General features: G+C 45.3%; 1 protein-coding gene across 1 annotated transcript in view; it reads right to left on the bottom strand.

Annotated features, from left to right (window-relative positions):
• Positions 1 to 16,577, bottom strand: part of LOC306894155 (uncharacterized protein) — a 58,526-nt gene that overhangs the window by 6,603 nt on the left and 35,346 nt on the right. The gene's annotated exons all lie outside the window — the stretch shown is intronic.

The following is a 16,577-nucleotide window of genomic DNA, read 5'->3' as shown; positions in this document are numbered from 1 at the left end:
GGCCGAGCCCTGATAAAGATAATCCTGAGAAGATTATTTCTGCGTTGCGTGAAGTGTATGGCTGTCTCGAGTCCTATATTACGCTTCAAGAAGCCTTTTACTCACGGCGACAGTTGGAGGGAGAAACGTTACAAGAGTTCTCCCTGGCGCTCTTGAGTTTATTTGATAAGCTTAAACAACAGTCTCCGCATGCCATTTTAGATGCGCAGGTGGTAGTTAGGGATCAGTTTATTGAATGTGTGTTGGATAATGCCTTGCGCAGAGAATTGAAACAATTGGTAAGGCGTCAGCCTGCTGCAACACTGTTAGATGTCCGAGGGGAAGCAATTCGCTGGGAGAGAGAGGGAGTGCCAGGCGGTGTACGGGGGCGCAGTCAGTCTGTTCCTTTGGTGCAGGGACATCAATGTGGCGTTAAAGATGATTCTGGGGTAAATCCTGAGCAGGGACATCATTCACAGGAATTTAGGGAGTTGAAGGACATGCTGATTCGACAGCAACAGCAAATTGATCAGCTTTCTCAGACTTTAGCCCGTAACCATAGTCCCCAGTCTCATGGTCAGCCACTGCGTTCTAGTTACGTGATTTGCAGACGGTGTCAACAGCCTGGCCATTTTGCTCGAGACTGTCAGTGGCAGCCCCATTCGTCTGGCCCTCAAAACCATTCCCGGGGTAACCTGATATCTCGTGATGCTAGGTCAAGTGTCCCTAACCAGCCGGAAAACTAGTACCCACCGGACTGCAGAGTCTCAGTTCGGTTGGAGGTAAGAATGGCTCTTGTGATTTTCGTGCCAGCGGTTCTGTGCCTCGTTTAGTCTCCTCATGCCCACATTTAGTTGCAAATATTGGCGGTGTGCCCATACCCTGTTTGATAGACACTGGTTCCATGGTATCGACCATTACAGAGAGTTGTTTTCGGTCTGGATTCGAACCATGGGGCCAGCGTCGATTACAAAACTGTCATTGGTTACAGCTTAGAGCAGCCAATGGACTGGAAATCCCTTATATAGGGTATATGGAATTGGACGTTGAACTGTGTGATCGTGTGGTATCAGGGTGTGGCATATTGGTTGTGCGTGATCCACCTGGGGGTAATTCTAGTGTTCCTGGGATTTTGGGAATGAATGTTCTTGGTCGCTGTTATCGTGAGCTTTTCGGGCAGTACGGACCGACCCTATTTGAGCTACCATTAGTGACCCAAGACGTGGGAATATCTCGGGCCTTCCAAGCCTGTCAGAAAGTAGATGGCGTTCTGGCATACGGGGGCAATGTAAGAGTCCGTGGGCATCGGGTTTGTCGCGTTCCAGGGGGCACTATGAAGTTTGTAACAGCAACATGTTCGTCCATGTTTAGAGATAAGATCGTGTTATTCGAGCCCCTTGACACTGGTCTGCCTGCTGGCTTATTGGCCTCTCCGTCGTTAGTGTATGTCGACGGTGGTTTGGTTTGGGTGCCTGTTGTCAATGTGGGTGTTCTCGACGCTGTTTTATACCCGAAAACCATCCTCGGGAAGTTGCGGGAAGTGTATCTGGTGGATTCACCTGCCGGACTGACTGAGGTATCTGCGGTTCCTGCTATCACAGTGACTTGTGATATGATGGCAGCCCCTGAGGCAGCACAGGTCGAGAACATAGAACTGTCAGGGCTGTCGGATGAGGAACAGGGCAAGGTTAGGGCTCTCCTTCAGGAATTCCAGGCGGTGTTCTCTGCTGGGGAGGGAGACTTGGGTTGTACCGACCTCCTGTCCCATGAAATTCCTTTAATCGACGAGACGCCTGTTCGACAACGCTATAGACGGATTCCTCCATCTGAATATGAGTTAGTTAAGACTCATATTGGCCAGCTTTTAGACACCCAAGTGATCCGGGAAAGTTGTAGCCCGTACGCCTCCCCATTAGTATTGGTTAAGAAGAAGGACGGTGGCCTACGCATGTGCGTAGACTACCGCCAACTCAATGCTAAAACTCGGAAAGATTCGTTTCCACTGCCTCGAATCGATGAGACATTGGATTCATTGACAGGGGCTCGCTGGTTCACTACGCTAGATCTGGCCAGCGGATATAATCAAGTCCCGGTTGCAGAGGCTGATCGCTACAAAACAGCTTTTTGTACACCTTTTGGTTTATATGAATGGAACCGTATGCCTTTTGGTTTGTGTAACGCACCAGGCACCTTCCAGCGGTTGATGCAACGGCTGTTTGGCGACCAGCAACATCAGTCTCTCCTGCTGTATCTAGACGATATTATTGTCTATTCCTCCTCTGTGCAACATCATTTACAGAGGTTGAGGATGGTGCTGGAACGGTTGCGGGCTGCTGATCTTAAGGTAAACTTGGCCAAGTGTGCATTTTTTAGAGAAAAGGTGCAGTACTTAGGACACGTAATATCCCCCCAAGGAGTGGCCACAGACCCGGCAAAGGTTGAGGTTGTGGCGCAGTGGCCACGCCCCAAGACTGTGTCAGAGCTACGTACCTTTCTGGGATTTGGTAGTTACTATCGGCGATTTGTGGAAGGGTTTGCTCAGATAGCAGCACCGTTGCATCGGCTGGTAGGGGAGGTAGGACAAGGGAAGGGGAGAACTAAGATACAGGAGTTGGATGCGTTATGGTCCGAACAGTGTGAACAAGCATTCCGGACCCTGAAAGCTAAGCTTGCCACCACACCAGTCCTGGCATATGCTGATTTTAAGTTACCGTTTATCTTGGAAGTCGATGCCAGCTATGTAGGGTTAGGTGCTGTACTGTCTCAAGAGATTGGGGGCAAGGTGAGACCAGTGGCCTATGCCAGCCGTAGCCTGCGTCCTGCAGAGCGTAACACTGCTACCTATAGTTCTATGCGGCTTGAGTTTTTGGCTCTAAAATGGGCCATGGCTGAAAAGTTTCGTGAGTACTTATTGGGCCATCGTTGTATCGTTCGTACAGACAATAACCCCCTTAGTCATTTGGCGACTGCTAAGTTAGGTGCCACCGAACAGCGATGGGCAGCTGAACTAGCGGCCTTTGATTTCGAAGTGCAGTACCGATCCGGGAGATCTAACCAGAATGCGGATGCGCTATCACGCATGACTCCTAAGGAACGGTACCTGGAAAGGGAAGGCTCGTTGGGAACATTAGTTCCTGAACTGCTTAGGCGTGCTGGAGTGGTGGATCGGGCAGACTCCCCCACTGTGAGGGCCATGCAGGTGATGCCAAATCGATCTAGACCAGAGTTGGCTCGATTACAGGAGGAGGATCCCATTATCAGTTCAGCTTTTAAATTTTGGCGCCAAGGGCAAGGCCCAGGGCCCCAAGAACGACGACAGTTACCCAAGCTAGTGTTGGTGTTACTCCGGCAATGGGAGCGGTTGGAGGAACTGGGGGGCCTATTATATCGACGGGTTTGCAGTCCTGATGGTGGTGCAAAGGTGTTGCAGCTGGTGCTGCCTGTTGTGTTACAGACTGAAGTGTTGACCCAACTGCATCAGTGTCATGGGCACCAAGGCACCGAGCGCACTTTGGAACTGGTGCGACAGCGGTGCTACTGGCCTGGGATGTCGGCCGATGTAGCCCGTTGGATACAGCAATGTGAGCGGTGCCAGCAAGCCAAAGAGGCTGCCCCAGTCCCCAGAAGCTACATGGCCCATCTGTTAGCTTCCCGTCCAAATGAGATAGTGGCCATTGATTTTACGGTCCTAGAACCTTCTCGTTCGGGGCATGAAAACGTGTTAATAATGACAGACATTTTTAGTAAATTCACAGTGGCAATCCCTACTCGGGACCAACAGGCGGCGACTGTGGCTCGCGTCCTGGTTGACGAATGGTTCTTTAAGTTTGGGGTCCCAGGCCGTATCCATTCGGACCAGGGACGTAACTTCGAATCGCATCTTATCCAGCAGTTGTGCACCCTTTACCAGGTGGGTAAGTCTCGTACTACCGCATACCATCCAGCTGGTAATGGCCAGTGTGAACGGTTTAACCGTACCCTGCACAATTTGTTGCGGACCTTGCCCACTGGAAGGAAGAGGGATTGGGCCTCTTGTTTGTCCCAGGTGGTATTTTGCTATAATACCACTCCCCATCAAGCCACCGGTGAGAGTCCTTATTTTTTGATGTTCGGGCAAGAGCCTAGACTGCCTGTGGATTTCTTGCTTGGTCGGGTGCAAGAACCAGTGGCTGGTGGAGTCCATCATTGGATGGAAGAGCATCAGGCTTGCCTTAAAGTGGCCTTCGAAGGTGCCCGTGAGCGGTTGCAGGCCGCAGCTCAGCATCGCAAGGCGAAGCATGATCAACGGGTAAAAGAGCAACCGCTAGAAGAGGGCCAAAGGGTCTATCTGCGAGAACGTGGGTTCTCCGGGCGCCATAAGATCCAGGATCTGTGGGGCTCGATCATCTATCAGGTAGTTCGAGTGCCACGGGATGGGGGATCGGTGTACTCTGTAGCACCAGTGCAAGATCTCACTAAAGTCCGTAACGTGCATAGAGTGTCCCTAAAACCCAGAGTTCAAAGGGATCCCATGCCGACCGAGTCCTTTAAGGATTGGCCGGAGTTGCCAGTACCTTCAGTAAGAGAGGAAGGCTTTGAGGAATTTGAGGATGGGGATTTAGCCTTGGTGGTGACCCAGGCCCCATCAGAAATTCCAGAGAGCATTGGGGTGAATAGAGCATCGCCAGAGGTAAGGGCGAGTCCTGCGGTACCTGGGGGTGCAGTTGGGGGGAGCGAGAGGAGTGTAAGTGTACCATTAGACGTAGTACCAGATTCTATCGGACCGTCTAGTATCTCCGAAAGGATCGTTAGACCTAGACGTGCTAGGGCCGGGCAGCATACGAATTTGTACCATTTACCACGGACCGTAGGGGCTGAGGCTCATCAGATTTCTGCTGGGTCTACTTCAGGGCTAAATCGTGCTATGGCTTTCAGACCTTGAGGCTACGTTGTTCATCGTCGGGACTACGATGACTTGTGGGGGGGGTAGATTGTGGTGATGCGATTGCCTGACCCACCTATGTTTGAGGAAATGGTACGGTCCGGGGGTATAAAGGTAGATAGGACTGGCATGTCACACAGGTGTGTCCTATAGGGCTTCCGGGAGTACTTTTATTTCCGGTGGGTTGGGCTACACGTCCAAGAGGTAAGAGCTACCAGTGGCAGTTAAAGTGTTGATATTTAATGTCAAACAGGGTAAATGGAGATGCATTTAAATTACAGTGTGGTTGAGGAGTACTGCGGGCATTTGTGAATGGCCATGTATTTTCGAGAGCCATTAGTGAAGTCTGCGTCAAGTGCGTGGTGCATTACGGGTCATTAGCTGCAGGTGTGTTACTCATTTTCACGTATAGGGTTGTGGGAATGTATTTTCCCTCTAAATTCATTTGCTTGTTATATTTTTGCAGTGACTTTGGGTGTTGGAGGTGTTGCAGCAGGCTGAACCGACGCCAGTTCGCAGGCTGATACCGGCGCTATTTGGGGCTGTGATTCTCCCTTATGGACTAGCGCTATCGTACCTGCATGTATAACGACTGCTTGAACTGGAGTGTTTTCCGAGATAGACAGTGCCACTATTGTTCGCACTGATTCGTCCAACTTACCATTTCTCCTACCTGACTGCCTAGTGGATTCCTGAACCGGGTTGTTTCCAGACCCGTTACTTTTAGTGCGACGCTTAATTTACCTTCCACTTTCATTTCACTGCGTAGCGGATGTATGAAGCTGACTGTTCCGGACCGAAGTGGACAGTCCGTAGAGTCGTGTTTATTTCCGTTTTTGCTCTTTCACTCGTTGCCGTGCCTGGGACAGCGTCTTTGTCCCGGTTGGTGTGGAGGATCTATTCCCATTTAGCTGGCAGTTATTTCCAGTGTATAATAACCATTCAGTGTCTGTTGACGTGCTTCGATATCGCGTTCTGCGTGTCTATAGGCACGACATTTGGCTCTCTTTCTCGGAGGACTGGTGATTACCGGACTAGCTATTATTATCGATGTCATTTTGGGCGTAACTTGTTTTGTTTAAATTGATTTTGTTTAATTCGTTTTGTTTAAAATTTATTTTGTTTAATTCGTTTTGTTTAAGTGATTTTGTTTACTTCGTTTTGCCTAAGTGATTTGGTTTTGTTTAAGTGATTTTGTTTACTTCGTTTTGCTTAAGTGATTTGGTTTAATTTGTTTTGCTTAAGTGATTTGGTTTAATTTGTTTTGTGTAAGTGATTTGGTTTACTTCGTTTTGCTTAAGTGATTTTGTTTACTTCGTTTTGCTTAAGTGATTTTGTTTACTTCGTTTGTTTTGTTTAAGTGATTTGGTTTAATTTGTTTTGTTTAAGTGATTTGGTTTAATTTGTTTTGTGTAAGTGATTTTGGGATTGAGTTTATTAATTTTCTTTTCGTTCCAGAATTAGGGGGAATTAGTCGCGGTCGAGATCCTCTGTATGTGGTGCTGTGGTTGACTTGTTTGTAGTGTCCACAATATCGAAACATTTGGCGTGTGGTGACGTGAGTGAGCACAACGGTTGTCGGATCAATCAGACGACTTTCCCCAATTCTGGGTTGGACGTTTTAAGTGTGTGTATGCTTTGTACGAAGATGATGGCCTGTTTCTTTTAATGACTTTAATTAAATGTGATTTTGTATTTTAGATGGTGTGTGTGAAATAAATTGTTTACCAGCTTCCCTTTTGTCTGCTACCTGTCTCAGCCAATAACGAACCTGTGAGCTTTTGGTGATTTACTTAATTTTGGGTCCCTGGCCCTATCCGGGGTGGCGTAGTCGGCTCATGCTTTGATTAATCTCCTTTCACCGTATGCCATCGCCACAGTATCACAAGGCCTTTTCCAATACACAGCCCTAATATAATGAGAGTTAAAGTTAGAAACACTGTAAATAATAAGCAGTTGAATATTTATCCATCATGAATAAGAAATTGAACATTGTTAGATGTTTTTATGACAACTGCTCTCACTTTGCTTGGGTTTCTTATTTGTGATGTGGCCGAGATGTTTTTGTCATTTATGTCACACATGGAGATAAATGTTGGTATTTGATATAGTGGACAGCATCTTGGTCAACAATTGTTGTTTTTAGTGATGTTATATAAGTGAAGCTGAGTTGAGTTATTGACAATGTCTCTCTAACATCTCCAGTTCACACCAACAGTGATTGACACCTTCAGTAAAGCTCCTCCTACATCAAACCACCAATAAATACCAGAAAGCAACAAGCAGAAGAATCACTTCAGGTGTAAGAACTGAAATCTTCACACAGTTGTTGGAGTTTGTGGAAGAGAAGCTTGAGAACACGAGAGATCCAGAACTACACACAACAGAAACTCAGAGGACTAAAGAACACAGAGGTTGGTTTCTGTTTTTAAATCTTTATTTCTGACAGTGGAGGAATTATTAAGCTTTAATTTATTTGATAAAGCACAAATGCAGAAGATTAGAACTGAAAGTGAATCACTAAACTGCATCAAATGATCATAACTTGATCTGGTTGTGATCTGGTAAAGGTTCAATAGAATCACATGTTTGGCTATAAGGTGACCATCGTTCTACTTTGAGTTTGTAGAGCACAGCATTTTGACCCTTTGTTTCACATTTTCATCAGTCTGTTGGTTTTTTATCGTCTTATTGAAAAGAAAACATGCATTTGTTCTTTTACTCGACTACATCCCAGCCAGCAATGACATGTGGGGCCCAGTGGGGTTAAGTACGGGTTTCATGGTTACCGTGTGGGCATGGGCTTTGGCTGGGTGAAATCAGCCGGTCCCATGTAGGTTTTGTAGTATGAGTCCCACATAGGAAGCCCATATGAGCTAATTACATGGGCCCCATAAGGGACAGGCATGGGCCAAGTGGGCATGGGTTTGAACTGGGAACACATATATGGGTCCTGCATGGTATATTTATGGGCCAAGTGGCCATGGGTTTGAACTGGGAAAACATATATGAGTTTTCAGTACTCTTTCCACCACTGCCTGTTATGCACACAACACCTAATTAGGCTCATTCATAATAAAGCCAGCGAAGCAGTTAACGTTTGTTAATTCTCTCACATATCCTTTAATTTACGAATTTTACAGTATTTAATTGTTATTTGGTCAGGCAGTTCTTAGGACATCTATAAGGGGCCTGTAATGCAAAGACCTTGTTTCGTGCTCAAAACGTTAACTGCTCATTCGGAAAGCACTGCTGCTAGCTGTGACTTCGAGGAGAAATTCATATCAGACATTCACAAATTGAGGTAAGTTGAAATATTATGTTGCCAGAAAAATAACACTGCATATTGTACAGTGGTCTGTGCTGTTTAATCTGATGTAGAATAACCAAAAATTTTGACTTTTAAAGATTATGTTTTTTGTTTAATGTAACAATTTTGTATTATTGTATTAATGTATTTTTTGGAGAGATGTTTTTTTTTCAGAGATTTTTTTTTAAATATAGTTTTGATTTGTTTACATGTGACATTTAAATAATTTTTTAAAGATCATTTTTGTTGTTCAATTTGACAATAAATTTCTTGCAGTTCTTATATTCATTCTTCGTTTTTAGTTTTTCTTAGATTGTTTCCTTAAACCATTTGGCATGGTTGGGCTTAGATGTGAGGTCAGATGTGAGGTCAGATGTGGGGTCAGTTGTGGCCTGGGGGTTAGAGCGTTGGGCTTGTGATCAGAAGGTTGCTGGTTCAAATCTCAGTGCCAGCAGGTCATGACCGAAGGGCCTTTGAGCAAGACACCTTACCCCTGATTGCTCTGCAGTAATCTGTCACTGTAAAAAACTACTTGTAATAAACTACTTGCTTTGGATAAAAGCGTCAGCCAAATGAATGAATGTAAATGTAAATAGGCCTTGCATCAATTGCCCAGTTAGGACCCACATAAGATCCTTACAGAGCCCACTTTAAGCCCATAGGGGCATTCACGGTTGGTGCAAGCCCACTTTAAACCCCTTTAGGCCCCTTTACAGGTCCCACTTAAAACCCATCTGGGCATCCACGGCTGGATCCCGGGTGCAAGACCTTTTTAAACGCCCTATAAGCAGGTGGGGCCCAAATGGGTCTGTCATGAATTGCCCAGTTAAGATCCCACATAACACCCTTATAGATCCCTTTTAAAGCCCATCTGGGCATCCACGGCTGGATCCTGGGTGCAAACCCCTTTGGGCAGGTGGGGCCCAAATGGGTCTGACATGAATTGCCCAATTAAGACCCATGCAGTACCCTTACAGGTCCCACTTTTAGTACATCTGGGCTTCCACGGCTTGCCCCAATGTGGATCCCGGGTGCAAGCCCATAATGGGGCCCACATTTGCCGCCCATGAAGCCCTCATCTGGGCCCCAGATATCATTGCTGGCTGGGATGAGACACAGTCTGTTGGTTTTTAGTTGTGATTCTTTCTTTTACTCGACTATATTTTTGGAGGCCTCGTTTCTGCTGTACTGAACTTAAAGTGACAGCAGCTTTATAAATCACAGTCTGTTATTATTGTTAATAAAACAACAAAAGAAAAGAAAATCGTCACTCAATGCTCTTGACTGGTGTGACTCTTATAAGGATTGATCTATATTCAATTTATACAGTGAAGACTATGTAGTGTTATTTCACATCTGATGACTTTTATTTTGTACCTGAAAATGTTTTGCATTGATTCTTGATTTATACTTGATTCATTCAATCCAAACCACTGAGATATCATGACAGTAATGATTTTAATTATAAAACACAATTCTGTAACAAAAATGATTATAATAAACATTAATTTGCTCTCTGGATTGCACAATGAATTATTTACAGTTTTGTTTCTTTTTCTGCTGAAAATGTCATTACGGTAGTCTGAGTGATTTTTATGTTGTAATTGAAACAGAGTAAAGTTAAAATATTCTATTTATCAATCAGCGGTTGAATTGACGGTTGAATGTTCTCATTTTAATAGCGAGTATTTCATTTACAGATCAATGGCTGTAAATTGACATTATTAAACCGTTTGTAAAACAACAGTATTTTGCTGTTGAAAATTGGCCGTATTTTTACGGAAATATTTCACATCTTTTGAGGTTTACAGACGTGTGGAGTTACAAAGCAAATATAATGGCAGTTAATATTATACGAGCGGAGAACTGCGTTGCTGATAAATGAACTGTTTCATTGCTCAAACTGCCTGAATAGCGTCATCTAAACCAGGGCTCTCACGTCTCACGCATTTACCGTGAGACAAGAAAACAAGAGATAACTTGTCCGGCTTTATGCAATTAACGGACGAGGCGAATTAATTGTGAAGAGGAACGAAACGTGTCCGTTACAGCATCACGTTCGCGTCCGATCCGATCAAATAAATACAATATAGTTTTTTATAGATATTTGCCATATTAATTTGTTGGACCTTCATATTAAATATATATAAAAGCACAGACTGTGCATATGCAGTGCTAGAAATGCAGTTTGTCTCTTAAGACCCCAGTTTGTATCACTGTTTCTTACTGTCATGAAACTGCTCCGAGACAGGCAGGTTAGATCCAAATGCAGCATTTATTAGTAGAATGGTTAAACAGGCAGAGATCAACGACAGCGTAAGGTATGTAGGGGATATCCAGAATCATCAACGGTCACAGGCAGAGGTCAGGGCAGGCAGCAGAGAGTCGTAGTCAATATCAAAATGCAAAGTAATACACGGAAAAGATAAATACCGGAAAACGCTCAGAAATGCAGACAGGCTAACAAGACTTCGCAAAACATGGGTGTGTAGAAGTGGTATATATATGTGTGTGTGAATGATATGCAGGTGTGTGTGCAATCAGTGCTGATGAGTCCAGGTAGTGAGTTATGGGAAATGTAGTTTGTGAGTGAGTGATAAGTTTGATGTGGAGTGCCCTCTGGTGGTTCTCAAGGGCACTCCAGCTGGTGATTGTTACATAGCCCCCCCTTTGAGGAGCGGATTCCAGACGCTCCTAACACTGTCCAGGAGGGAGGGGGAGCGGAGGCGGACCCGGGGGTGGGATGGAGGGCCAGGACCGTGGAGCGGAAGAGAACCCGGAGACTGAGGCTCAGCAGGCGACCAGGGCGGAGCAGGCTGTGCAGGCGGCCAGGGCGGCGCTGGCTGTGCAGGCGGCCAGGGAGGCGCTGGCTGTGCAGGCGGCCAGGGAGGCGCTGGCTGTGCAGGCGGCCAGGGAGGCGCTGGCTGTGCAGGCGGCCAGGGAGGCGCTGGCTGTGCAGGCGGCCAGGGAGGCGCTGGCTGTGCAGGCGGCCAGGGAGGCGCTGGCTGTGCAGGCGGCCAGGGAGGCGCTGGCTGTGCAGGCGGCCAGGGAGGCGCTGGCTGTGCAGGCGGCCAGGGAGGCGCTGGCTGTGCAGGCGGCCAGGGAGGCGCTGGCTGTGCAGGCGGCCAGGGAGGCGCTGGCTGTGCAGGAGGCCAGGGCGGCGCTGGCTGTGCAGGAGGCCAGGGCGGCGCTGGCTGTGCAGGAGGCCAGGGCTGAGACGTCCCTTCAAGGGGACCAGGCAGACCTATCGGTTCAGGGGTATAGAGCGTGTCCGAGGGTTCAGGAACCGGCACAGGCTCAGGAACAGGCCATCTTGTCCGAAGACACTGGCGTGGAGGCGGCCATCTTGGGATGAGGCTCAGGTATGGCAGACGGGACGTGAACAGTCGTTGACTCTGGCAGATCGACTCGGACTTGGGTTGACTCTGGCAGATCGACTCGGACTTGGGTTGACTCTGGCAGATCGACTCGGACTTGGGTTGACTCTGGCAGATCGACTCGGACTTGGGTTGACTCTGGCAGATCGACTCGGACTTGGGTTGACTCTGGCAGATCGACTCGGACTTGGGTTGACTCTGGCAGATCGACTCGGACTTGGGTTGACTCTGGCAGATCGACTCGGACTTGGGTTGACTCTGGCAGATCGACTCGGACTTGGGTTGACTCTGGCAGATCGACTCGGACTTGGGTTGACTCTGGCAGATCGACTCGGACTTGGGTTGACTCTGGCAGATCGACTCGGACTTGGGTTGACTCTGGCAGATCGACTCGGACTTGGGTTGACTCTGGCAGATCGACTCGGACTTGGGTTGACTCTGGCAGATCGACTCGGACTTGGGTTGACTCTGGCAGATCGACTCGGACTTGGGTTGACTCTGGCAGATCGACTCGGACTTGGGTTGACTCTGGCAGATCGACTCGGACTTGGGTTGACTCTGGCAGATCGACTCGGACTTGGGTTGACTCTGGCAGATCGACTCGGACTTGGGTTGACTCTGGCAGATCGACTCGGACTTGGGTTGACTCTGGCAGATCGACTCGGACTTGGGTTGACTCTGGCAGATCGACTCGGACTTGGGTTGACTCTGGCAGATCGACTCGGACTTGGGTTGACTCTGGCAGATCGACTCGGACTTGGGTTGACTCTGGCAGATCGACTCGGACTTGGGTTGACTCTGGCAGATCGACTCGGACTTGGGTTGACTCTGGCAGATCGACTCGGACTTGGGTTGACTCTGGCAGATCGACTCGGACTTGGGTTGACTCTGGCAGATCGACTCGGACTTGGGTTGACTCTGGCAGATCGACTCGGACTTGGGTTGACTCTGGCAGATCGACTCGGACTTGGGTTGACTCTGGCAGATCGACTCGGACTTCCCTTTCATGCAGTGGCGCTGGGCTGGCGGCCACCTCGTGCAGTGGCTCTGGGCTGGCGGCCACCTCGTGCAGTGGCTCTGGGCTGGCGGCCATCTCGTGCAGTGGCGCAGGGCTGGATGCCATCTCGTGCAGTGGCGTAGGGCTGGGGGATGCTGTGAGATTGTGGAACCCCTCATCCACAAAGCCCACAGTAAAGGACGAGCCGCTTAGCCGAAGGGCAAGGTCAATATACTGAGCTAAAGTCCATTGAGGAGTGTTGTCAGGCATGAGGTACTCTAACATGTCCTCAAGCCCATAGCGGAACATGTCCTTCAATACCGCCTCCTTCTCGTCCACCCCATGACAGAGCTCACAAAACTCCTCAACGTACTCTTCTATCGGGCGGTTACCTTGGCTGAGGCGAAATAGACGGATGACAGGGTCCATCGTAGGTGTTGCTGCTGGATCTTGGGTGGCGAAGTCTTCTGTCATGAAACTGCTCCGAGACAGGCAGGTTAGATCCAAATGCAGCATTTATTAGTAGAATGGTTAAACAGGCAGAGATCAACGACAGCGTAAGGTATGTAGGGGATATCCAGAATCATCAACGGTCACAGGCAGAGGTCAGGGCAGGCAGCAGAGAGTCGTAGTCAATATCAAAATACAAACTAATACACGGAAAAGATAAATACCGGAAACCGCTCAGAAATGCAGACAGGCTAACAAGACTTCACAAAACATGGGTGTGTGGAAGTGGTATATATGTGTGTGTGAATGATATGCAGGTGTGTGTGCAATCAGTGCTGATGAGTCCAGGTAGTGAGTTATGGGAAATGTAGTTTGTGAGTGAGTGATAAGTTTGATGTGGAGTGCCCTCTGGTGGTTCTCAAGGGCACTCCAGCTGGTGATTGTTACACTTACCAATAAATATTATAGAAAGAAACTAAAGATTATGCAGTCATGATCATATCAATGTATATTGTTTGTGTCTTTCAGTCTTGACTAATGTCATATCTGCATTATAGGCCCCAGATTATTTTCTGAAAATGAATGATCATATTTACAGGAAATAATATTATTAATAATAGTAATAATATACAGCAAAAAGGAATTGAATTGATAAGGAAGCTGATCGATTACATCTCTCAGATGGTGTTTGACCTAATGTGCACCTACCAGCACTGAAGCCAAATGACCTGAATCTGCACAAGTCAACAATCTACAGTCATATTTATTGGACTGTTTAAAGACATCATTTGCTGATCCAAACCTGTTACACTGCGGCTCAAGTCAGAACAGATTCATGAAATGACCTTTGAGCAACTGATAGGAATGAAGGATTTCAGTGTATATAGAGTCTAAGGGATGAACCTGACAGGGTCTGTACACTTCATCAGAAAAGAGAGGAGACCCGTGATGGAGATTCAGCCTGTGATGATTTCCTAACCACTACACTTAAACCACCGGACTGAGCTTCATGAGTTACTTTTGGAATATCATTTTATATGTTATTTAAAAAAATTAAAACATCAGACATGCTTATTCCCAAATGCATTTAAGTGTTTATCTTCATGAATAATAGAGTCATCAGTGTCATATTTTACCAGCAATCAGAAATGTTAGGTCTGAAAAAATAGATAGTTTAAAATCTTCAATCTTTTAAAAACTAAATCTCTAGGTTTGGCTTTTTTTGCATGTAATCGACCTTTAAAGACTTCGAAAGTTTCTGCGTCTTGTGTGGAGAGAAACCAATAATGCACAATACATTAAAACAATAATATACCACAATAAAATCATATTTTCTTCATCTCAGTACCACATTACTGTGAATACTCAGCAGATTAATGTCTTTCACATGATGTGGAGTCCTGCAACTGCTGCTGAGTTTTGCATCTTTTGACATAATAACCAGCCAATAGCAGTGTTGCTCTCCAGGATCAAAGTTCAGAGCAGGGGTCTCCAACCTATTTGTAAGCGAGGGCTACCAAAATATCTAAAATCCTCTAGAGGGCTACTTGTTGATAACATACATTCAAACTTAAAAAATGCGATGCCTTGTTTTTACACTCACAGAACCAAATTCAGCTTTCTTTCAGATATTAAAGCTTATAACACTGGCTAACAATAACCTTTCATGACAGTGTATTACTTGGATGATTGGTATAGTCACAGATTTGTCAGCTGTCTTGAGCATTATTGGTGAGCACTGTGTTTAGCGGGCACCTTACAGAAGCAATGCAGCACCAAACACAACAGGCTTGTTCGAGATGCATCTTCTCACAGACCGATCATAACTTCAAAGCACTGCCAAACCGATCCAAAAGCACAAGGAGTCAAATGCTGTCCCGATCGGTTGCGTTACTATGGATGCTCATGGGTTTGCGAAAAATATTCAAATACATCAAATACGTTCGTGCAGCTTGCAGTAACTTACATAAAAGGATATTATAATCAAGCTGCTATTAACTCGACATGCTGCTATTTGAAAATGGCGCTCCCAAGTTTCTGTTCATCTTGTTGGTCACGGTAACCCAGCCCCTGACGCAAGCGGTTCTTTCTTGGCTCTGTTCCAGACCAGCAATGATCTGGTGCTACTACTCTTTCTGGTTCGGAGCTGGTGCTTTGTGTGTGGAAAAACAAAGAACGGATTTGAAACTAGGCTCTGGCTCGGAACCAGCACCAGCTCTGCCTTGGTGGAAAAGGGGAATCAGTGTTTCCTCCATAATGAGTTTGTGAATTTAAAAGAATGCTTCAACTAATCCATTACACCTTAAAGGTGCACTATGCAAGAGTCATTCATGGTTAGGTGTAGTCCTAACCCTAAATTTAAATAGTATTTTATAATATGTCCCTCTTTTGTGATTTCAGATTATAGATAAACATGTGCTTGTGGATCTACATCAGATGACCATGGCAACCCAGGTGTGGAAATGGAGGACTGTTTTTAATCTGAAATCTGTGTAATCTATGATGGACGATTCTTCTGACACCATATGAATGCATACGGTCGTCTGGCAGAAGCTAGATCATTTAGATTATAAAGTTATTAATATGGATACAAACACATCTTTTTGCTTAAGAAGGCCTTTATTATCATAATGTAGCTATGTTTTCATGCTCTGCTTGTATTTCTACTGTCCAATTAACATTAAACGTTTCTTTGCAATTCACAAAAATTACTGTTCTGTTTCATTGGAGGGACCCATTACATTTTTATAGTTTTGGTTTTACTGGGAGAAACAACATTTGATGATTATTTTTCCATTGTCCAATCATTTTGTTAAAATATATTTATTTCATATTTTTATCTTTGATTTTATGTTCTTATTGGGGTTTTATCCATTGTTCTCAGTTATTTTACAAAGATAAACTATATTTTAATAGTACATTACTGTATAGTTAAACAGAAACTTAATAAAGTGACAAATAAAAGCCATACATTTACAGAGATTAACCTGAAAGGTAGTTGTTTTTAATGTATTTTCACATAATTGATCTGTTTTTCTACAGCTTGATAAAAATTATTAACAGTAATATACTATAATTGAATGAATTATGACTAAAATATTCTCTGTATTTTTACAGTTTTTTGTATTGTTATTTGACAGAATCCGTCTGGCAACTTTGCTGCCAGAGATTTACATTTTTTTTACGTTTTTTTTACAGTGTAGGCATAGCCTGCCAGGGCATGGTAAAACCCTAAATAAACCACATTTACATCTTTAATGATAATTTATAAAAAAATTATAAATATAGTTAATTTGCAGCATTTGGAGTTTGCTATAATGTGCTTAATCACTAGTCGAATATAAACAGACATCACACCCTGGAGAAAGTTATTCCTGGAGGGAACATTCAGAGGGGGAAACATTTAAAACACTTTCAATTCACTGATTTATGTAATTTTACATACATTTCTGTCATGAACAGGAAAATAATCAATAAAACATTTACAGTAATTGTCTGTAAAAGTACATCTTTTAAATCTGTAAAAAGTTAGAGTAATGTTCT

The sequence above is a fragment of the Barbatula barbatula genome (assembly GCF_947034865.1).
Source record: "Barbatula barbatula genome assembly, chromosome: 5".
Lineage (NCBI taxonomy): Eukaryota > Metazoa > Chordata > Actinopteri > Cypriniformes > Nemacheilidae > Barbatula > Barbatula barbatula.
Note: the sequence above shows the minus strand (reverse complement) of the source record. Positions and strands in the feature narration are given on the sequence as shown.